General features: G+C 37.9%; 1 protein-coding gene across 1 annotated transcript in view; it reads right to left on the reverse strand.

The window, feature by feature from the left end:
• CNTN4 (contactin 4) overlaps positions 1 to 23,762 on the reverse strand; it is a 966,700-nt gene that overhangs the window by 720,911 nt on the left and 222,027 nt on the right. The window contains exon 3 of the mRNA XM_065935280.1: positions 16,243 to 16,298. The gene's annotated coding sequence lies outside the window, so the exon portion shown is untranslated. The remainder of the gene's footprint in view (positions 1 to 16,242; positions 16,299 to 23,762) is intronic.

Genomic DNA, 23,762 nt, shown 5'->3' on the forward strand with positions numbered 1-23,762 from the left:
CGCTAATACGTAAAACAAAGGTTAGGGACATACAAAAAAGATAATGAAAAATCATTTTTAACTGATTCTGAAAAGTACACTTCCTTTACTTTTCCCACAGTTAAAGTTTACACTTTAACTCTTCAGCAATGATTATAGTTAAAACTTACTTCACTTACCTGAGAGCATTCTAGGTGCATGAGGTAAATAAAAAGAATCATCATTTTGCTACAGCTTGTTCCTAGAGATATCAAATGCTTAAGCAAATAAGGAAAGACTATTTCCTGAGAGCTTAATATGCCAAGTGCTGTTTAAGTGCTTTTAAACATGCTGTCATTTTATCCACATTACTCTGGAAGGTAGATATTATTAATACTATCTTTATGTCATAAACGCAAAAACTGAGGTTCAAAATGGTAAGCTTGCCCAAGGTCACACATCAACCAAAACACATTATTACTCAAACTGCTAAGTGGACTGTGATATCCACTTTGAATAGATACAAATACTGCACCCTTTTGTGTATCTTTTTCATCCAAAGATAAAGCTAGTAGAAACTGTTAGAAACATAAAGCAAAGATCTGCCACAGCAGACTTCCTCTCATCCCCACTAAATAAGACCTTCGTAGGGGGTAAACAGATGCTTCCAACCACTGATTCTGCTACACAGCAGGTTTATAAATCAGATGTGAAGTGTGGAAATCATGCATTTTATTACACAAAAGACAGTCGCTGAAGTTATTTTAAAAACTCTAAGTAAAATATGATATATTCTGTACTGCATTCTTTCAGAAATATATTGAGTATCAGCATTTTTAATTTACAGAAATTAAAGCATGATACCAAATACATAGAGGATTAAGATGATGATAGCTATTTACAGCTGTGAATCAAAGGCAAACTACATGCTACAGGATCATATAATTGGAATTATAGGCTATTTATTTTTGCATTGAGAAAGGACACAGCACTGGAAAGGTCCTTAATAAATCTGAGCTTTATTCTCATTGGTCCCCTTTAGCCCAAGTTACTCATCTTGTTGCTGAAAATATACTCCCAGCTGTCAAAATTTTAGTATCAATCAACAGTCTCTCTGCATCCTGGGCTTTGCTTTGAAAAAGCTTGGCTGATAAACAGATAAATCTGTCTTCCTGTGTATATGTTTATGTTTCCAGTACCTGCTTGAGCTGAAAGCCAGACAGTGACAATGAATTAGAGCTATGAATGCAGCACTTTTACTAACTGAACAAAAGAGCATAGAATCAACTTAATAAATGAGAATCCCTGAAACTGTAAGTGTTAGAATCAATAGAATTTAGTTTTTAATTATAGCACTGCTACAAGCCAGAGCATTCTTATGCAAGTCGTCACACTTCACTGAGGTTTATTTTGTTATTTTGCGACCTCATGGACCTACCAGGCTCCCCTGTCCATGGAATTCTCCAGACCAGAATACTGGAGTGGGTAGCTGTTCCCTTCTCCAGCGGATCTTCCCAACCCAGGAATCAAACCAGGGTCTCCTGCATTGCAGACAGATTCTTTACCAACTGAGCTACCAGGGAAGTCCTTATTTTCAGGTCTAAAATAATGTTCTCTTATGTTCTGAAAAATTCCACAACTGTGAATGTAAAAATGTATATATCCTAATGTCTTTGTTACTTAAAGCGTGGCTAGATCAACCAGGCATTTTGGTAGAAATTGAAGTTTCAGGCTCTAACCTGGCTTACTGGAAAAGAAATTGCATTTTTAACAAAATTCCAGAATGATCTGTATGTACTTTTTAAGATTCAAAACTACTGGTCTAGACATCAAGTTGCAATAATAAGTAATAATAAATAGTCTGCATAAATCTAATTGTGTTGACAGTCTTGGAATTTTTAGTAAAACTACAAAAAGTCTTTAAGGGATTAAAATAACTCTCGTAAAAATTAACTCTTCTGATTTTAAGAGATAGACATCACAAAAAATACCTCTCAGCCAAAGGACAGCATTTCCATCCTCCCCTATGGCTAAGATTTCCAATACTTTATTGAATAAATGCATTAGAGTGGGCATCCTTGTTTTGTGTCTGATGACAGAGGCAGAATTTCAGTTTTTCACCACTGAGAATGATGTTGGCTGTAGGTTTTTCATATACAACTTTTCTATGTTGAGGAACACTGTCTCTATACCCACTTGTGTGCATCTTTATGATAGATGGCTATTGAATTGTGTCAAATGCTTTTCCTAGAACTACTGAGACGATCATATGATTTTTATCCTTTCTTGTTAATTTATGTGATATCACATTTATTGATTCAAGGAGGGTCATCCTTGCATCCCTAGAATAAATCCCACTTGATCATGCTGTAGCATGCTTTTAATGTGTTTGCCTCCTAATAATAATACTTCATTGAGGATTTCTGCATTTATGTTCACCAGGAATACTGGCCTGTAATTTTCTCTTTTCTCAGGGTGTCCTTGTCTGGTTTTGGTATTAGCATAACTCTGGCTTCATAAAATGCATTTGGAAGGTTTTCCCTTCTTTAATTTTTTTGGAAGAGTTTGAGGACAGATATTAAATCTTTCTTGAATGTTTTGTAGAATTTGCTAATAAAGTTGTCTGGGACTAGGATTTTATTTTTGGGCAACTTTTATTACTGTTTCTGTCTCATTGCTAGTAATCAGTCTACTCACATTTTCTATTTTTTCATGACTCTGTCTTGGAAGACTTCATATTTCAAGGAATTCATTCATCTCTTCTAAGCTGTCCAGTTTGTTTGTGTATAAATATTCAGAGTACTCTCTTATCAGTTTTCAGATTTCTGTATTAACAATTTGAACTTCTCCCTTCCTCTCTAGTTTTAATTATTTTGGTCTATTCTCATTACTGTTGATTTGCCAATTTCATTCTTTTCCAAAATGCCACCACCAGGGCTCACAGGGCTTCCATGATAGCTCAGTTGGTAATAATCCACCTGCAATGCAGGAGAACCTGGTTCGATTCCTGGGTTGGGAAGATCCCCTGGAGACGGGATAAGCTACCCACTCCAGTATTCTTGGGCTTTCCGTGTGGCTCAGCTAGTAAAGAATCTGCCTGCAATGCGGGAGACCTGGGTTCAACCCCTGGATTGGGAAGATCCCCTGGAGAAGGGAAAAGCTACCCTACCCACTCCAGTATTCTGGACTGGAGAATTTCATGGATTGTATAGTCCATGGGGTCACAAAGAGTCGGATACGATTGAGCGACTTTCACTTTCACTTTCAGTGTTGGCAGATACTTCAAAAAGTAGTAGGTTGGTCCTGTTTGCTCCATGCATATGATTTTATTCATTATTTCTTTGCATTTGTAGGTAGGCACTGGTTTACAGTAGCCAGGTCTACCATGTTTTCTAGCATCACCTCTTATCTGTTAGAAAGGGTGATGTTAGAGAAATATTTCAGTATTGTTGGATTTAAGTTTCCCAGTCTATAAGGTAAGAAGTTGGGACTTAATCCCCTAAGTAAAGGGGCTCTTTTCTCTATAATAAGCAATTTTAGAACAGGGACAAGTTTTTTGAAAAGACTCTACTTCATTCCCAATATGCTACCATTTAATTATTCAATTACTTCTAGTGAAATTTTTAAACTATATCACTGAAAAAAAATCACATCTTAAGTCCACTTGGTTTGTGGTATTTTGTAAGTAACTGTGTGAAGAACTATCATGACTTTTTAAACCTATGGGTTGAATAAAATTAGGTTTACTATCACAAAGTTCTCAAGAGATAACATTAACATAAAACATTTGTTTATTGCTGTAAGATATTTTTTCAAGAGACCCTCCAAAGTGGCATACATTACCATTTCATCAAATAGAAAAAAGGAATGATGCACATTTTTAGCTTGTCATGTTTAAAATAAGACATATGGTAGCTTGTCAAAATTTCAAAACAAAGTCTTGAATTTAGTATATTTAGTGCAGAATTACCCTTCTAATTACATATGTAGTAAAATAATTTAAACTTCATAGATCACCCAAAACATAGTGTAATTTCCCTTACAATCACACTAAAATGAGTTAAATTTGTTTCATTTTTTTGTTTTTTTGTTGTTTTGAATTACAATAAAAGTCATGTTCAAATCACTCCTAGGATTTGGACATCAAAGTCAAAGATATACTTACAGACACTACCCAAAAGCTAAAGATTTGCTGTCAGCTCTGGCTTAAGCACATAAATCTGAAGGGAAAAAAGTTATGTCTGTCTAAAGATTGTACAGAGAACCGATTAGAAAATCCAGACTTCAGAGGACTACTCGCAAACTATTAGCATAGTTCGGATTTTGCAAGCACATGGACTTGGATAATATTATCCCAGTGGAGAAATTCAAATACAAAGTGGAATAAGATCTCAGATGGAGTGCTGATGGACCAATATCCTGAACTGAGTACATTGAAACAAACAACCAGAAACAAGCCAGAGCAATTTGAGAAGCTTAAACTTGGAGATCAGTGGCGGGAAATTGAAAGGAAATATAGCCAACTTTATCTGAAAAGGATGAAATATCACACAATAGGAGAATGTTAACATATCTCCAGTGAGTCTGTTGAAGGCAGGGCATGGAAGAGTCAGGGCAATCTACTGTCCCCATTGAGATCTGTTTTGAAGTGAGACAGGCACTTGTCTCAAAGGTCAACGACTAAATGTGCTCTACAGACGTGGCTGCAGCTATAATACCTTTTAATCCACCTTTGAAGTAAGAGATTAGAGATGAGATGAAAGCTAACTGGATCCTTGCTGGAAGAAGGAAACTTTTAAAGGCAAACCATAATTACAGCTGCCTTCAAAGTTAGGTGGATGCCAAATCTTACGGACATACAGAATTAACTGTGTTGGTGATGACAAGACCTAAGGTATCCCCAGCAGTGTTCTTAAGAGCTCGAAAACCAAGAATCCAAGGATTTGAGAGCAGGTGGTTGGACACAGCTGCTGAATAATCCTCTTAACCTCATCTGTACTCCACAGGGAGAAAAATAGCAGGAAAATAAAAGCCTCCACCAAGTGGTTGATGGCAGTGAAATAAAAGGAGCATCAAAAGTATACAAGGACAAATTTGTCCTAATGCTAATAGTTTTGAACAAAAGGGACAGGCAGTTGCTATAGAGAGCTGTGTACAAGTATAAGATAAAGACATAACAAGTACAGCTACATAAAGGATAAAATAGAGTAGGATTCATAGGGGTGGTCCTTTCTTCAAGGCACATCTAATGCTATTATTCACTGAGGACCTAAATCCCTCTTAATGTCTCTTCATTAATTTTTTGCTCAGGAAATAGCCAGAAATGAATAGCTCTCAGTCAATATTTAATTGATGCTTATAAATTTAATTTAATCAGGAACTATCTAGATGTCTCTCTAGCCAACGAAAATTTAAGCAAAGCCAATGTAACAAAGAAAAATGAGAAGCAAAGCAGGCAACGGGCACCAGACTTGATGGGAGAGAGATACAGAACTTTACTGTATTAAGCAACTAATATTCCAGGTTATTATAGCAAAGGCTACCTAATCCTGATTAATGCAGCTCCCCTCCCAACAAAGCATGAAATAAAAATGATCTAATATAGACCTTTGTTTCTGTGCAATGCAATGGTTCTAAATTTTCATAATTCTTTATTATTTACAAGTCCCTAAATTGGGTACATTGACTGATGCTGAAATCTCAATACTTTGGCCACCTGATGCAAAGAGCCAACTCATTGGAAAAGACTCTGATACTGGGAAAGGTTGAGAGGAGGAGGAGAAGCGGGGAGGGGGGGACAGATGGCATCACTGACTCAATGATCATGAGTTTGCACAAACTCTAGGAGATAGTGAAAGAAGGGGAAACGTGGTGTGCTGCCGTCCATGGGGTTGCAAAGAGTAAGACATAACTGAGCAACTGAATAAAAACACTGAGTTTATGTGAAGCATACTGACTGTTCAGGCTCAGCCTCTGCTCATTGCATAGCTGGAGAATTATATGGTATCACTCCTACAGTGAAGGTGCGATCATTTAATGTTCACACTGGGAAGAGGAAACTCCTAGAACACAGTAAGTTAAAAGAGTCCCAGGTAACAGCCAGGCCAGAGCTTTCCCTTCACAGTTGGAGAAAACTTAGGCTCAGAACTGTGAACCACTTGCCCAAAGTCACACACAAATAGAAGTCTTGAAGTTCAGAGCTGTGCTTTGTCCACAATGTCGATCAGGGTTCCTCATGTCAATGGTGAGAATTTACCTTCCCCAAAGTGTTTTCTTTCTCCCTCAAGTGATGAAGGAGGATGATCTTACTTCCCCTAACGAACTGAATAACATTTAGTTGTGCTTAAGAGAAACGGGAGAAAACAGGATACATGCTTTAAATAATAAGCAGTCTTTACTTGATGATGATGATAACAGCTAATCGATTTTGAGCATGTATGATGCACCTGGCACTTTTCTGCTCCTTATGGACAATATTTGCTTCTTCAAAATATGAAAATCTAACCCAAAAGTGGGTTCTAACATTTTCTTCATTTTTTAAACATATCATCTGAAGTTTGGAGTGGTTAAATAAGTTTTCCAATATCTCATAGTAAATCTGTGACAAAATTGGGATTCAAACTCAGATCCTTCTTGATTCCAAGACCATGATTCATAATCACTGTTCATCTAGGTGCAGGTGAATAGGACCTAAATGGTTTTGAGTTTTAAGTGCCCATTAAGGGGTCAGACACACAGGATTCAAGAAATGCATCCACTGGAGTTATGTTAGAGCAGCTAGTTGCACCCAAACTCCTACCTTTTGACACAGTGGTAAGGTCGACACAGTGGTAAGGCGCTAACAGAAACTTTGTGTATGAGAATCCAATAGGAGCAGGAGACAGTTGTGCTGAGCTGCTTTCAGCTGGCGCTGCAGAAAAATCACACTTGGCCGTAAAGAAGCTGTTGATTGCTTGCACGGTTTCTGCGGCACGCCAGCTCTTCTTGCCAGCCTGTTCTTCCTTATCAAAGAGCCAGAGTTCCAAGTGAGGTGAGAATCCCACTTGACAAGCAGACATAAGCCATTTGGGGAAAATACAAATTAAAAGGCTCCAAGATAGAAATAGAAGCATTAGCAGCAGGAAGTGTCTTGGGGATACATTGTGTCAGATTACATAGGGGAATTGGGAGAATAAGTGAGTCACAGCCTCCCAGTGGATAAACCCTGCTGTGTCAGTAGCGGGCAGCCTCAGAAGCTGCGTGAGCTATTTAAAGGAGCCAGCACCGCCTCAGTGCCTTCAAGCTAGGATCTGCTCAGTAGCATCCTTGAATCATGCACACTTTGCTCTTTTCTCAAGCCACTTTGGCATTTGTCCTAACTTCTGACCCGTTATTCCAGGCATCATAATGGAATTTTACGGAATTAGAGACATTTTGCCTAATATCACCCAGTCATTCGGTCAATGAACTTAAACTACAATGTTGATTTCAAGGAGTTTTTTTTTTTTTTTTAATAGTATCAATATGTTGTCATCGGACATATTGGGTCAATGTCCAGGGTGAGAAATCTCAAATTTTTTTTTTTAATTTATTTATTTATTTTTTTCAGTGGTACATATACACCATGTGGTACATATACACCATGGAATATTACTCAGCCGTTAAAAAGAATTCATTTGAATCAGTTCTAATGAGATGGATGAAACTGGAGCCCATTATACAGAGTGAAGTAAGCCAGAAAGATAGAGAAATCTCAATTTTAAGAAAGAGAGGCCCCATAGGGTTTCCCTGGTGTCTCAGATGGTAAAGAAAGAGAGGACCCCTCACAGGAGCCTGAGCAAAAAGTTAGTTTGCTGTAAGAACAGAAGGAATCTCGGAGAACCTGGAGCTGTGAAGTGCAGATGGAGTAAAATCACAACGAACAGGTCGGGGCAAAGCAGCTGCCTTTTCTCTGTTTCAGGGACCATGTGGTCACAGCTCTCTCACCCTCTGAGCCATGTTGCCTTCCTTGCCCTTTCCGATTCTTCTGTGTTAGTATGTAGTGAGTTAAAATAGCTCAAGATTAGCATGATTCACTGGTTCCTTTGTTCGAGTCTCATCTAGACTCTGTGTCCTCATGAGAAATTCCTCAAAGAGAAAAATCTCCTGCTCCGGTCACTCCGTGGTAGAAGGAGACACCTGGACTTCTCTTCCGCCAGGGCTGTGCCAGCCGGATACTTCTAAGTGAAATCAGGGCTGTATACTGGGCAGACAACCCAAAGATTTCTTATGTATTCAACCAATTGCCTTGAATGTTCAGTTCTGATCTGACTCAAATGACAGCCAGGGCGTTTATCCCTGGTTAATGTATCATACGAGCACTTAGCACCAGGAGAGCCACTTCCTCACTGCCTTCTAAAACTCCCCGCAGTCGTTGCCTGTGTGGTTTTCACTTGTTTCACTCAGGGCTTCTTGACTGCTAATCCTGTATCAAAGAAAATTCAATACAAGACTCAGGGTTTCCATTTTCTATTGTTTAATGCATTTCCAGCTATTGGGAAAGAGTGGGAGGGGGTCTCCAGCTCTGGCCATTAACTAGTTACAGGCAAAGTACTTAACAGTTTAGAGAGTCTGAAACGACATAAGAGGATCCTGAACTAACCTCCTTCCATCGACACAAGGGATCGCCAGCTACATATAGGATAATCCCTTCGGAAAGAGACCTGAAAGCTGGATGAAGAGTCTCCAGAGCAAACGGTAAAACGACAGCAAGGGCACAGCAGGGAAGGCAGAGATAAAGGCTCGTCAAGAAAAATTCACACCCCAGTCAGATCAATCCAAAGATGGGAGCAATTACAAAAGTGTGGTTATTTTCCCTGCAGAGTAGGGGATTTGAACTCCACAAACACCTCAATGGCTAGATCCTGCACAACGGAGATGAGCCCCTTAAACCCCTGGATTTGAAAACCAAAGGGGCACATGCTCAAGAAAATATAAAACTACAGGGAAGAGAAAATCTGCTTTATAAAAGGCTCTTGTGTAGAATCACTCAATACGAACAACAACACTAGACTGAAAAATGTGTGGGCGGTAGGTGAAAGGAATCCACATCTCATCTTGAAAGGATCTGCCTGAGAGGCAGGTACCAAATGGGACCCTCTTTGGGGAACATGATCTCAAGCCACCTCAAAACTCAGTATGGAATTCTACTCTCTTGCCCAGGTTCAATGCACCCCATGGAAGAAAATTAAACCTGAAGCTTTTGCTAAACTTAAGTACATGACCTAACTGTATACTACTCATGAGCTGTAGGAAATTAACACTGGTCTGTGACACTTTACATCCCAGGACCTTGGTAGAAGCAAAAGCAAAACCACCTCTGTGTCATGTTTTCACAACACAATGTTCACAGCATTCTCACGTGAAAAAAATAAATCTAATATGAGCCCACAATATAAAAAGACAGACTATATGAGGGGGGAAAAACTATGACAAGAATGAATCTACTAGCCCAGTAAAAAGGATATGCAGTGTAAGCACTCAAAATGAAAAAAGATCATGAACATGAATAGAAAGTAAGAGTTTGGAAAATGTTAGAAAGGAATTGAACCCACAAGAAAATAGCAGAACATTATAAAAGATACACAGAAAGAGAAATCAAAGAAATCAAATAGAAGTTCCAGGAAAAAAAAATAATAGAAAATTTAAAAGCCAACAAACATTTTAAACTGCAATTAAGTGCTTTTAACAAATATTCTTTATTTCCAGGCAATTGTTAATACTGCATTATCTGCCTTCTTCAGAGTCATCCATGGCCTTGTGACTTTGGCAACAAAATGTAAACAAAAGTGAGTGACACATGTCCTTCATGAGAAAGTTTTCAGACTTAGTTCATGATCCCACAGGTTCTCTGAATTTGGCCTCAGCACTTATGGAATCATTTCCTGACAGTGATTCCATCAACATGAATGAAATATGATGAGCAAAGCTCCCACGTTAGCTTGCAGTGGGTATGTAACAAGAGGGAGAAACAAATGTTTGTTGTTTTTGCCCATAAGACTTAGGAGTTATTTGCTAGTGCAGCATAAATTTGCTATTTTGACTGATATAAATGTTAAATAACAGAGTAGACACTGATAAAGAAAGAATTTGAAAACTGGAGGAGGAAATGACAGATTTTCTCAAAAAGCAAAATGGTGATGTAAAGAAACAGACACTGAAAAGAATAACCAGGCATTATAGACAGGAGAAATAAATGGTCCCAAAACGTCTATATCACTCCAAAATAATGGTTAAAAAAAATGACATTTTGTGACAAACAAACAGAACTGAACACAAACAGAAGCCATGAAAAAATGTTTTGTGGGTGTATTAAGTAAAAGGAATTTGAACACTAAAGATTAGGAAACTAGAAACAAATGACAAATGATAAATGGGCAAATGAATAGGGAATTCTATATAAGTGAAACCTTAACTACATTGAATATAACAATAAGAATCACTAACTGAAAAAAAATCAAGTTTCCATAGTATTTTACTACGTATATGAGAAAAATGTGGAACTTTGTGTGGTATAATTAGAAATAAAGTATTTTAGGTTTTATGTAAGAACATTATTAAATTTTGCATTGCTAAGTGTAAAATGAAAGGAGCAATATACAAATAGAGACATAATAAGAAATCTGAAATAATCAAAGAATAGTGGAATAAAAGAAAAATTAGTTGTTCCATTAGAATTCAGAAAAGAAGAAATATGCAGAAACAAAACATCTCACACAAAGTGTGCTGACACAAAATAAGACAGTAGAAAGAATGGAAAGATTGTTTAAGATTTAAAGTAAGTGTGAACTTTTAAACTCCTTTGATGCATGAGAAAAACAATATATTGGAAAAAATATAGCTATATGCTACTAAAAGAAGACGCACCTAAAATGACTAGTAAGGACTGGAAACAAACTAGAAATGGGACCCCTGGCAAATATTAATTTAAATAAGGGAGGGATTTTAATCTTAATATGATATGAAATAAATATGTCAAGAAGCATTACTGAGAACAGAAAGAGTATCATTCCCTAATACCAAAGGGTCAATTTATTATGTGAAAAGAAGTCTGATGCCCGCATCTCTTGTATCTCCTGCATTGCAGGCGGATTCTTTACTGCTGAAATACCACATGCCACCTCTAGTAGATATCAAACTCAGAATTTGAGGGTGTATACATATATATTTTATTTGCCACCATAACGCTAGGTCCTACTGAAGATGTTGGCTTATAGTGAGCTACCAATAAATACTTGCTAAGAGGCAAATGATACAATCTCAGCTATTCTGGCTACTCACCATAGCATAATCCTTTCCATTATCCACAAAGAAAAGCAGAAAGCAACCACTGTATCAAATGGAGCAATTCACACAGTCATTTTTTCATAATGTAGATTAAACAATTCTGCTTAATGTTACAATGTATAGTATACTTCACTGAATAACTCAATTATCTTCTATATCCCCGAACTATGATTTTAATTTTAATTTCCAAAGATAAAACCAAAGGTAAAAAAAAAAAAGAACTCTACAATGTTTAAACAGAAAAAAATCATAAATAATAAAAATGATAGACAATTGAAACATACATTTTCAGGCAGCAGTTTATTTTCTTACTGGCAACATGTTGACTTGCATTCAGAGGCACACGCACAGACACATTTTAATACAAGGCCACAGGGATGTGTTCTCTTAGTTCTAACATCACCCTCATGGTATGCTAATGCTCCTCTCAGCTCAGGTAATGTTACTTCTGCGAGGGAAGGCTCTGTCAACTACTAGGAGGAACACAGGAAGCATAAAAATAGTGTTTTCTCTGTTAAACATTCCCCCGCTTTATCAGAAGTCCCTACGGGACTGATTAAATTCATTAAGTGATAGCAGAAATTCTAGTCGTGCTTTTCTTTCTGGCAAAGATGCCTGTGGAGGGGGCGCTGGGGATGTGGGAGGGTAACGGTGGAAAAGCTGAGTAGCCAAAAATCATGCTACAGCCTAATACTTACAACCAAGTAACACTCATTAAAATACATCAATTATGTAATATTACAAGTCTATTTTACTTCAATTTATATATATATACACACATATATACAGAGAGAGGAACTGTTTGTAACTGGCACCATGGTAAAAATTTGACATTTGTTCTTCCTATGTCTTACAATAACCCACCAAAATGGCCATTAATACCTTCGTGTTATTGTTAGAGGAATGTGTGGCTATAGAAGACGTAGTTGATGAATTTTAAACACGAATCCATCTCTGACCCCATCTCTCATAACCAGTGGATTAAACCATGAATTTTTACAATTAGAAATCTGCCTTGGTCTTTGACTTTGGAAAGCACAGCAGGACTTTGAGGAAAACTGTGCTTATTGACTTGAGTGACCGCCCAAGAAGTCTGCTTATTCTGTTACATGTCCTACTCACCACATTTGAAAGAGAAATCTTGTCTTCCTAAAACATGAATTTAGTGTTTTATGACTTCACTGATATTCACGTAGCATAAAAAGAGTTGGAAATGGCTGAGTGACTGAACAACAGCAACAACCAGAAAGTCTGGGCCAGTGCAGAAGACATGAGATGTTGGTTCGACCCCTGGGTTGGGAAGATTTCCTGGAGAAGGGGATGGCAACTCTTTCCAGCATTCTTGCCTGGAGAATCCCCCAGACAGAAGAGTCTGGCAGGCTACAGTTCACAGAGTTGCAGAGTGGGACATGACTGAAGCGACTGAGCTAGCACACACCATAAAATTCACCATTTACTGTACAATTCAGTATATCTCAGCATATTCACAGGGTCATGTCACCACCACCACTATCTGACTCCAGAAAATATTCATCACCCAAGAAAGGACACCAGGGGCCCACTAGCAGCCACTTCACATTATTCTCTTTCCTTAGTTCTTGGAAACCACTACCATGCTTTCTGTCTCTATCGTTTTTCCTATTCTGGAAACTTCATATAAATGGATTCATATAATATGGAGCCTGTTGTGTTGCTTCTTTCACTTAGGATAACAGTTTCAAAGTTCATCCATGTTGTAGCATGTGTAGATACTTAATTTTCCTAATCTGTTTAAATTAATATCATCCAATAAAAGATGAAAATTATGTGCATCAATCCAGAAAAACTATTTTCTTCAATTTTCTATATGTGCACAGGTTAGATGGAATGTTGTGGTTTTAACAAAGGAACTTGATGCAAGTTCATACACAATATTATAGTCTCCATTTCTCCATTTTACAGGTGGGGGAGAAAAGAGTTTTGGAGAGATTAGTTTATCTGTCTGAGTATTTGAGCAGGAAATTAAGCACAGAGCTCTGAACACAAAACGTAAATTACTTTTACTTAGTGGGGTAGATATACAACAGGAACAACAAAATGGTTCAGTGACCAAACCTATCATCTTTGGTTTTTAAGAGACAAACTCTTAGAAGTCGAGCTTTTATTTTGTTTTGTTTCAGTCACTAAGTCCCGTCTGATTCTTTGCAGCTGGATAGACTATAGTCTACCAGGTTCTCTGTCCATGGGTTTTTTACTGGAGTGGGTAGCCATTTCCTTCCCTAGGGGATCTTCCCGATCCAGGGATCAAACCCCCATCTTCGGCAGGCGGATTATTTACTCCTGAGCCACCAGGGAACTCGAGTGCCTGCCAGGGCCATATAGATGGCAAATGATGAGGCATGATGAGATGAAGGTAGAGGAAGGCATCTGGTGCTCAAACAGGCCCTCACGCCACCTGGGAATGCAGGCCCAGGGCAGAAAGCAATCCAGTTTCTTCTAAGAGAATCTGGAAATCATCACTGCAGTGAAATCTAATTTTCAAGTGTTAGCGACGAATTAAAATTTGTTTTCCTTTTTGAAATTAAATGAAAAAGAGAGAGAAAATGCATGAACCAAAGCACACTATTTTGCAGCTGTTCTGTTCCACAGGCTGCAAATAACAGATAGCAAAAGGCCAAGGCACCAGAGGGAGCCCTCTATAAGACAGGGACAAAGGAGAACGAGGGAAATTCGAGGGAAGGTGACCCTCTGCCTTCAACATTAATTCTGAACACGCCCAACCACTTAAACCTTTAAAGACAGAAGAGTTAGAATAGAAAAGATGTCATTGAATCCTTCATTCTTTCCATGAATAATTACTGAGTCATTCTTCATGCATGTCCTACAATTGTAGGACACTGTGATTATCATGTCATTCATATTGATGTCAGCAGTCAAGAGAAGCTTAACTGAGGCAAAGGAAAACACAGAAGGCTTCCTGGAAGAACTGAGCTTTCATTTAGTGATAAATGAGTTGATCACACAAAGGTAGGAGAAGGGAGAAGATGGAGAAAAGGGCTGTTCCTGGAAGAAGGGCTACAATGCACAAGAGCAAGATAGAAGATGAGATATTTAAACAATTTAAAGAAATTCAGGTTGGAAGAACCTATTTTGGAAAGTGTGGGGTGGGAGAAAGAAAGGTAGACAGCTAAGCAAGAGCCAGATAATGTTGAAACTTCTGAAGCTGTGTTAAACATCTGGAATTGATCCAAGGAAAATAGGGAAGAGTGGCAGATTTATAGGTGGTTCTGGTAGTTAGATTACATTTAGAACGTGATTTAAGATCACTCCTACTGCCTTGTGTGGGATGGATTCTAGCTAAAGAAGTCTGAGGAGGTAAAAATAGTAGTTCACAGCAAGTGTGAGGGCACTCATATCCTGGAACAAGGCCAGCTCCATGAGAAAAAGCCTGGCTCCCTGAAGGTGACAGGGAGCAGAGCCTCCCCCACCCAGCCTACAAACTGACCTCAGACACACAGACACACCCAGCAAACTGTGGGCTGATAGACTCATAAGAAATAGTAAATGGTCACTATTACAAGCCACTGAATTCTGGGGTGACTTTTTACAGAGCAAGAATTAATTGGTAAAGAATACCTTAGTTAATCTTGGCTTATGAAGGATTGGGGCTCATAAGGGGAAATCAAATTGAATAACTTTCTTCTATATATTTTTTTCAATAGACGGTGTTAAGAAAATTCCCTGAGACTCAAGAGTATGCATTAATATTACCCAAAGGTATCAAGCCCTATACTGAATCACAGAATATTTTGTTTTCTATTGCTGGGGAGACAATTTGGCCATCTGGATCCCTTGATAATTATTACATCTGTTAAAGTGACTCAGCTTTTTATTTTCTATACAGCAATGCAATGAGATTTTCCTCTACCACCATCCTCCAGATTAGCATTTTTCCCCATGAATGTCTGGTTAACTGTAGTTAACTTCAATATCACTCTTGCCACTTTTAAGGGCCAGGTCCTACTATGGGTGCACAATATCCCACAAAAAGGTATAGTGAAATCCTAATCCTGAGACCCATGAATGTGACCTTATTTGGGGAAAGGGTCTTTGCAGATGTAATCAAGTTAAGATGAGGTCATATTGGACTAGGGTGGGCCTGACGTAAGGACTGGCGTCCTCACATGAAGGGGAAATATAGACTCAAACACACGGGGGAGAAGTCATGTGAAGGCAGGCTGGAGTGATGCAATTACAAGCCAGGGAACACCAAAAGTTGTCAGCAACGTCTCGAAGACGCAAGGCGCAAGTGAGAATTTCTCCTTTGAAACTCTTAGAGAAAGCCCAGCCCAGCCTACACTTTGATTTCATTCTTTTCTACTCAGTGAGAAAATAAATGTCCATTGTTCACCCAGTTCATGGTACTTTGTTACAGTGTTAGGAAACAAAAAACAGCAAGTTTTACTTGTGTATATCTGTATCTTTTATAAAGGAAAAAAATATGAAGTTCAAGACAGAGTGGGCAAGTGTAAACAGAGGGGGCATGCATGACAGTAACTTACAACACTCATGCTTTACCCCTAAAAGACTTCAATTTTAATGCCTCAACATTTGCAGGCTCATTAACTTAGTATTTTGAAGATCTGACTGAAAATATTCTCTCCATAAGTTATGGGCAAAAATGCAACAACCTTCATTCTATTCCCAATACTCTTTCCATGATGCCAAATTCTGAACTTTCTGAATTATCATATTAATTTGAACCACCAAATACCTGCCTCAAGTATCTTCTCCAGAAAGAACCCAGAGAGGGTGCAACGTCCTCTTTTCAAGGTTCAAACTTGTATGACTTCACTACTTCTGTTAACTTCAACTTTCAGAAAAACATCAAAAATGATCTCACTGTATCACTCTAAGGACCGAATGTTTCCATAGTAACTGAGGATGCTAATCCAAGCTGAAATACAGGTAAGAAAAAGTTTTCCCTTTGGGGAAGCTTACCTTTTAGTGTAGATCTTGGGGCCACATGCTGTGGAGTTACTATATGTCAATGATTCCTAGAATTAAAAAAAAATAATAATAATGTACAAATAAGTACATTTTTCAAGGATAAATATTCTTATATGTAGTTAATGCTTAACAAATTCCATTCTAAACAAATTAGAAGGAAATAATCATTAAATACAGTTGGTATGGATTCCAGGCTTGATAGAATGGCCAAAATTAGAGACAGGAGCTTGGGTTCTATGCTGTGTATATCACTAGCTGTGTAAACTTTTTTTAAAACATGTATTTTTTAAATTTTTAAATTTTATCGAGGTGACCTTGATTGTTAACACTATATGTTTCATGTATACATTATACTTCTACTTTTGTATGCCTCACCAAAAAAACCATGCTCATCACCACAAATTTATTTTCTATCTGTCACCCTTTACGCATTTTACCCTCGCCATGTCCCTCTTCCCAAGTGGTAACAAATTTAAAAAAGACATATGCACCGCTATATGCACCGTTTGTTGCAGCATTATTTTAAATAGTCAAGGTACAGCAACAACCTAAGTGCCCATGAACAGATGAATGGGTAAAAAGGATTCATATACAATGAAACACTGCTCAGCCATAAAAAAGGTGAAATCTTGCCATTTGCAACAATGTGGATGGACCTTGAGGGTATTAAGCTAAGTAAAATAAGTTAGAGGGAAGAAGACAAATCTGTATGACTTCACTCATGCTTTATATATGGGATATTAAAAAAAAAACTAATAAACAAAACAAAATTAATGAACAAACCAAATCAAACTAGGTGCCTGCCTTGCTGTGTAACTACTGAGCAGTCGTTTCACCACTTGACGGCTTCTTGTTAGTGTAACAACTTTAGAAGCCTGCCATATTCTAAGGTACTCAGATTCAGTGAGAGTGACCATTTCCTAAGAAAATATGTTACAACGTGATTTTAAATAATGAAAAACAACTAGGAGGCATGCCACTGTTTTTGCTCATTTTATGATTATGTAAAATGAATGTAACAAAACTCTTCCAATAAATCTGGCATTATGTGTGCACGCTAAGTCACTTCAGTAGTGTCTGATTCTGTGCGAGCCTATGGACAGTAGCCCACCGGGCTTCTCTACGCAAGAATACTGGAGTGGGTTGCCACTTCCTTCTCCAAATATGGCATTATATCTTCTCTTAAAGCCACCAAGATAAACTTTAACTGTGAAATACTTTTCTACCTGAAAGTACCTTTTCTTGAAGCAACAGTTTCCTCCCTAAGGAAAATATATACTTATTACTAAGAATAGATGGAAAGATTCTATTTCTATCTCAATCAAATATGCTATGTTTAAAGGTAAATTAGACTAGAATTTTATAGTTAAAGATACTTCTGAGTGGCCTATACACACACACACACACACACACACACACACACACACCAAATGATATTTTCAATTATAAAAAGACAATTATATTACTCAGAATTAAAGTTGGAGGATATACACATATACATAAACATGAAGCTACAAATATATATATGTGTACACACACACACACACACACACACACACACATTTGTGTGTTTCCCTGGTAGCTCAGACAGTAAAGAATCTGCCTGCAACGCAGGAGACCAGGGTTTGATCCTGATCCCGGTGTCAGGAAGATCCCCTGGAGAAAGGAATGGCAACCCACTCCAGTGTTCTTTCAAGAATAGATGAATAGTGTTAGTTACTCAATTGTGTCTGACTTTTTTGCAACGTCATGGACTGTAGCCCGCCAAGCTCCTCTGTCCATGGAATTCTCCAGGCAAGAACACTGGAGTGGGTTGCCATTCCCTTCTCCAGGGGATCTTCCTGACCCAGGGGATCAGGATCAAACCCAGGTCTCCTGCATTGCAGGCAGATTCTCTACTGTCTGAGCCACAAGGGAAACACACAAATGTGTGTGTGTGTGTGTGTGTGTGTGTGTGTGTGTGTGTATTTATAGCTTCATGTTTATGTGTATGTGTATATTCTCCAACTGTAACTCTGAGTAATTGTCTTTTTATAATTGAAAATATCATTTTATGTGTGTGTGTGTGTGTGTGTGTATATATGCCACTCAGAAGTATCTTTAACTATAAAACTCTAGTCGAATTTACATTTAAACATAGCATATTTGATTGAGATAGAAACAGAATCTCTCCCTGACTACCATAAAAGCCTTATCACGTCTTAAGCTTACACTATCGCCTGGTGGGTGCCATAATAGATCATCACTTTGTTACATTTCTTAATACCTTTACTTTCAGGTCAGTATCAATAAGTCTGGAACATCAGAACCAAACATCTTCTTTATATTGTTTATATATTGGAAATGGAATTTTTCTTTTTCCTTTACTTTCTTAAATATTCTCCAAATATAAAGAGCCACAGATGATTCTAACAAATCTAAGGCAGTGCTTCCTATGAAACAAACAAACAAACAAATCCTATAATTAACTTAACCATGAATCATAAATATATCACTATTTGATTTTTTAAATATGGTTGGTCATCAGCTGTATATATATGTGTGTGTATCTCAAATCCTAATTTTTTTATACTAAGGATACCCACTGATAAGAAGGTAAACCTCTATTTACAGTTACTGGCACTATATGCAACTTCAGATTACACATCAAAAACAACAGCTAAAATGAGAGTTATCCTAAAAACAAAAATGGGAAAACTGTAGGCAAGGTTTCATTCTTTATTTTCAATTACTACTAGAATCTTGGCATATACATATATATTTTCTTTTCTTCCAGGATGAAAGTAAAGATTACAATTATCCACTGAAATGATACAGTCTGAAATGAAAGCAGACTAACTTCATTCATTAAATTATAATTATGTTCCTCTTGTTTAAAAGCACAAGCTCTGGGGCAGCTGCCTGGGAAGGGAAGCTAGTTAAATTATTTACTAGCCACGTGATCATGAGCAATTTGTTAACTGGTAAAAGCCTCAACTTCACCTACAAAGTAGGGAGGATAATGCTATTCAGCCTCAAAGAACAGATGAAAAGTAAGTAACATAATGTAATTCAGTTCTCAGTCCACTACCTGGCATATGGTAACCAGTGACTCTATAGTAACATTGTTAAGAGTCTTCCACCCATCATGAGGGATGTGTATACACACAAAAAATGCAGTCAGTACTTAAAATCTACACATACTTCAAAGAATCCCCTCCTTATCCACATTACTTAGTTCAAAACTCTCCCCTTCCATTTTAGGAACTGTTCCCTAAGGGCACTTTTATCTAAAGAATTTACCTGTTGGATGGGCTAACATCATGAACACCTCTATCAGATTTCTTAGATGCCATGAAGCAAAGGATGATGCCAGAGACTAGAAAGCAGGATGGAAAGGTTGGAAAGTAAGAAGTAATATCTAAGATGTACCCACAAAGGTCTATGAACACCTCAGTAGATATTAAGAAACTTTTTTATTTAAAAATTAGAGAATGTTTGTTTAATTCTAATTGGAATAAAATTTGACTAAGCAGATTCTTATCAGATTTAGAAGGGATTTGGTGAAAACTTCCCATCAGATGTGCCAACATACAGAGATAAACCAGGTAGAACATACCTAAGTAGATTCCTTCAATGGGTTAAAATCATAGGAATTACTGAATACCAACTTTGTGCTGCTTTATTCAAGCAAAGAAACCAGGCATTCGTGCTAGTTGATTGTGTAACAGCCTCTCCCTGGACAAGAACACATGGAAAGGCTTTCATTCCATTCACCTTTAATCAGATTTCCCATGCATAAAAAGAGCATAATGCTAATTTTATTCCCACCTTACACTGTTTTTATAAGGGCAGAATGAGATAATCTATGGGGGGGAGGGGGGGGCGGGGAAGCAAGCAGTGTCCAGCACATAATACACATAAAGTATTTACTTTTAAAATCATTGAAAATTTATTAAATTTTCCAGTACTATATCCTTGTCCTTGTTGGCTCAGATGATAAAGACTCTGCCTGCAATGCAGGAGAACCAGGTTCAATTCATAGGTCGGGAAGACCCTTGGAGAAGGGAATGGCTACATACTCCAGTATTCTTGCCTGGAGAATTCCAGGGACAGAGGAGTCTGGCGGGCTACAGCCTATGGGGTCACAAAGAGTCAAACATTACTGAGCGACTAACTGTCATTTTCACCATCCTTGTCATTTACCTGCTGCTGTAATAAGTTTAAGTTACATTTAAATTTTAATGATGGCTTTTATTAGAAACTCCATAAAAAGCACATGTGAGAACAGACAGGAAATTAATACATGAACAAATGAATAAATAGATGAATCTACCTCTGCTAAGGATTGGACAAATCCGAGTTTTGAACAAAATCAGCTGGTATAAATGTAAATGCACCGGCTATATCACAATACAAAAGAATCAGAAATCCATGAATGAGTGTAGACCTTCGTGGCAAAAAGCAACTATGAAGAGGCAGCAGCTGGAAAGCCTGGGTCAGAAAGGATTATTTTAATATAGAGAACAAAATGTCCTGAGCTACACCCTGCTCAATTATTTAGAACTAAAATGCATGCTGGTAATTTATTCAGGACAAAACAATCCTTCCCAAGTGACAGTATGTTATTGTTCAGTCATCAAGCTGTGCCAACTCTTAGTGACCCCATGGACTGCAGCACACCAGCCTTCCCCGTCTTTCACCGTCTCCCAGAGTTTGCTCAAACTCACGTCCAATAGGTCAGTGATGCTATGTAAGCATCTCACCCTCTGCTACCCTCTTCTCCTTTTGCCTTCAATCCTTCCCCGAATTGGGGTCTTTTCCAACAAGTCAGTTCTTCACATCAGGTGGCCAAAGTATTTGAGTTTTAGTTTCAGCATCAGTCCTTCCAAATGAATGCTCAAAGTTGATTTCCTTTAGCATTGACTGGTTTGATTTCCTTGCAGTCCAAGGAACTCTCAAGAGTCTTCTCCAGCACCACAATTCAAAAGCATCAATTCTTTGGTGCTCAGCCTTCTTTATGGTCCAACTCTCACATCCTTACATGCCTACAGAAAAACCACAGCTTTGACTATGGAGACATTTATCGACAAACTATTATCTCTGCTTTTTAATATGCTGTGTAGATTTGTCATAGCTTTCCTTTCAAGGAGCAAGTGTCTTTTAAATTCATGGCTGCAGTCACCAACTGCAGTGATCCTGGAGCCCCCCAAAAGAAAATCTGTCACTGGTTCTACTTTTTCCCCTTCTACTTACCATGGAATGATGGGCCCAGATGCTGTGGTTTTAGTTTTTTGAATATTGAGTTTTAGGTCACTTTTTTACTCTCCTCTTTCACCTTCCTCAAGAGGCTCTTTAGTTCCTCTTCACTTTCTCCCTTTAGAGTAGTATTACCTGTATATCTGAGGTTGTTGATATTTCTCCTGGCAATCTTGATTCCAGCTTGAGTCATCCAGCCCAGCATTTTGTGTGATGTACTTTGCATAGAACTTAAATAAAAAGAGTGACAGTATACAGTTTTGTCTTACTCAGTTCCCAATTTTGAACCAGTCCATTGTCCCATGTAAGGTTCTAACAGTTGCTTCTTGATTCACATACAGGTTTCTCAGGAGACAGGTAAGATGGTCTGGCATTCTCATCTCTTTAAGAACTTTTCACAGTTTGTTTTAATCCACACAGGCAAAGGTTTTAGTGTTGTCAATGAAGCAGAAGTAGATGTTTTTCTGGAAATCCCTTGCTTTCTCTATATTCCAATGAATGTTGGTAATTTGATCTCTGGTTCCTCCGCCTTTTCTAAATCCAGCTTGTACATCTGGAAGTTTTTGATTCATATACTACTAAAGCCAAACTTGAAGACTTTTGAGCATAACCTTGCTAGGATGTGAAATGAGAACAATTTACAGGAATTTGGACTTTCTTTGGCATCGCCTGCTTTGGGATTGGAATAAAAACTGATCTTTTCCGTCCTGTGACCACTGTTTTCCAAACTTGCTGTCATGTTGAGTGCAGCACTTTAACACAGTCATCTTTCAGGATTTTTACAGAGCTCAGCTGGAATTATATCACCTCTGCTAGCTTTGTACATAGTGATGCTTCCTAAGGCCCACTTGACTTCACACTCCAGGATGTATGCCTCTAGGTGAGGGGTTACACCATTGTGGTTATTTGGGTAGTAAGACTTTTTGTATAGTTCTTCTATGTATTCTTGCCACCTCTTCTTAACCTCTTCTGCTTCTGTTAGGTCTTTCCTGTTTCTGTCCTTTATTGGGCCCATCCTTGCATGAAATGTTCCCTCGGTATCTTCAATTTTCTTGAAGAGATCTCTAGGCTTTCCCATTCTATTGCTTTCCTCTATTTCTTTGCATTGTTCACTTAAAAAGGCCTTCTTATCTCTCCTTGTTATTCTCTGGAACTCTACATTCAGTTGCTATTCTCTGGAACTCTGCATTCACTTTCCCTTTCTCCCTTGCTTTTCACTTCTCTTCTTCCCTCAACTATTTTAAAGTCTCCTCAGACAACCATTTTGCCTTCCTACATTTTTTTTTCCCCTTAGGAATGGTTTTGGTCTCCACCTCCTATACAATGTTACAAACCTTCTTTCACCTTCACTGGTCTCAGACAGGTATATATCTAGTAATGAACGTGTACATGATCACCATCACCTAGAAGTCCATGATGGCACTGATTCCTCCTCGCAATATGCCTTTACAAAATCAGTGGCAAACAAACACATGGCCTCTGAAGTCAGATTAGGTTCTAAGCTTCACCACCTTTCTGCTACATCAACTCAAGCAAATCTTTTAATCACTACCATCTCAGTTTCCTCAGTTGTAAATCAAAAATAACATTAACTACCTTGAAAGATTCTTGTGATAATAAAAGAATATATGAAAACTATCAGGCATACAGCATGTATTCAATAAATGATGTCTACTATTACCGCATTATTTGAACATAAAAAGGTGAAAGAGATACCATTCACTGACTGTCCATATTCTAAAAAGTCACTGTATTTAAATTGTTTCTCCTTACATCTATCCGCTTAAGTTATCAATGGCACTTTCCATCACTGAATCAGCAGGTATTTCTTATGAGTGTTTACTCCCTTCTCAGGTATTTAAAATCCAACCAGAACTTTCCATGGGAGGTAAAAGTCATACAGATATTAAATTATCCATGTTTATTTCTACAATTTCCATTAGCCTGGCTTGACATAATTTAGTATTAACATCCAGGTTATTAAACTAATACCATGCAAGAGATTACATTTAAATGCACTTTCTACTGGGAAGTGGGATGCATTTCTAATCATGCTGTCTATCTACAAGCAAACAAATGGTCATTTGACGCTTTTGTCATCATCATGACCTACAGTATCAACCTCAGAGATCACTAATGGGTTCCCACACACACTCAAGGTAAATAACAACACAACATGATACATAACAGGCTTTGGAGGCATTAAGAGATAATCACATCCTTGGGACTTTCACTGGGGACAGTAAGTGGCCCTGCGAAAATACGATTCTCTC

This window comes from Muntiacus reevesi, chromosome 4 (genome assembly GCF_963930625.1).
Source record: "Muntiacus reevesi chromosome 4, mMunRee1.1, whole genome shotgun sequence".
In the NCBI taxonomy this organism is placed as follows: Eukaryota; Metazoa; Chordata; class Mammalia; order Artiodactyla; family Cervidae; genus Muntiacus; species Muntiacus reevesi.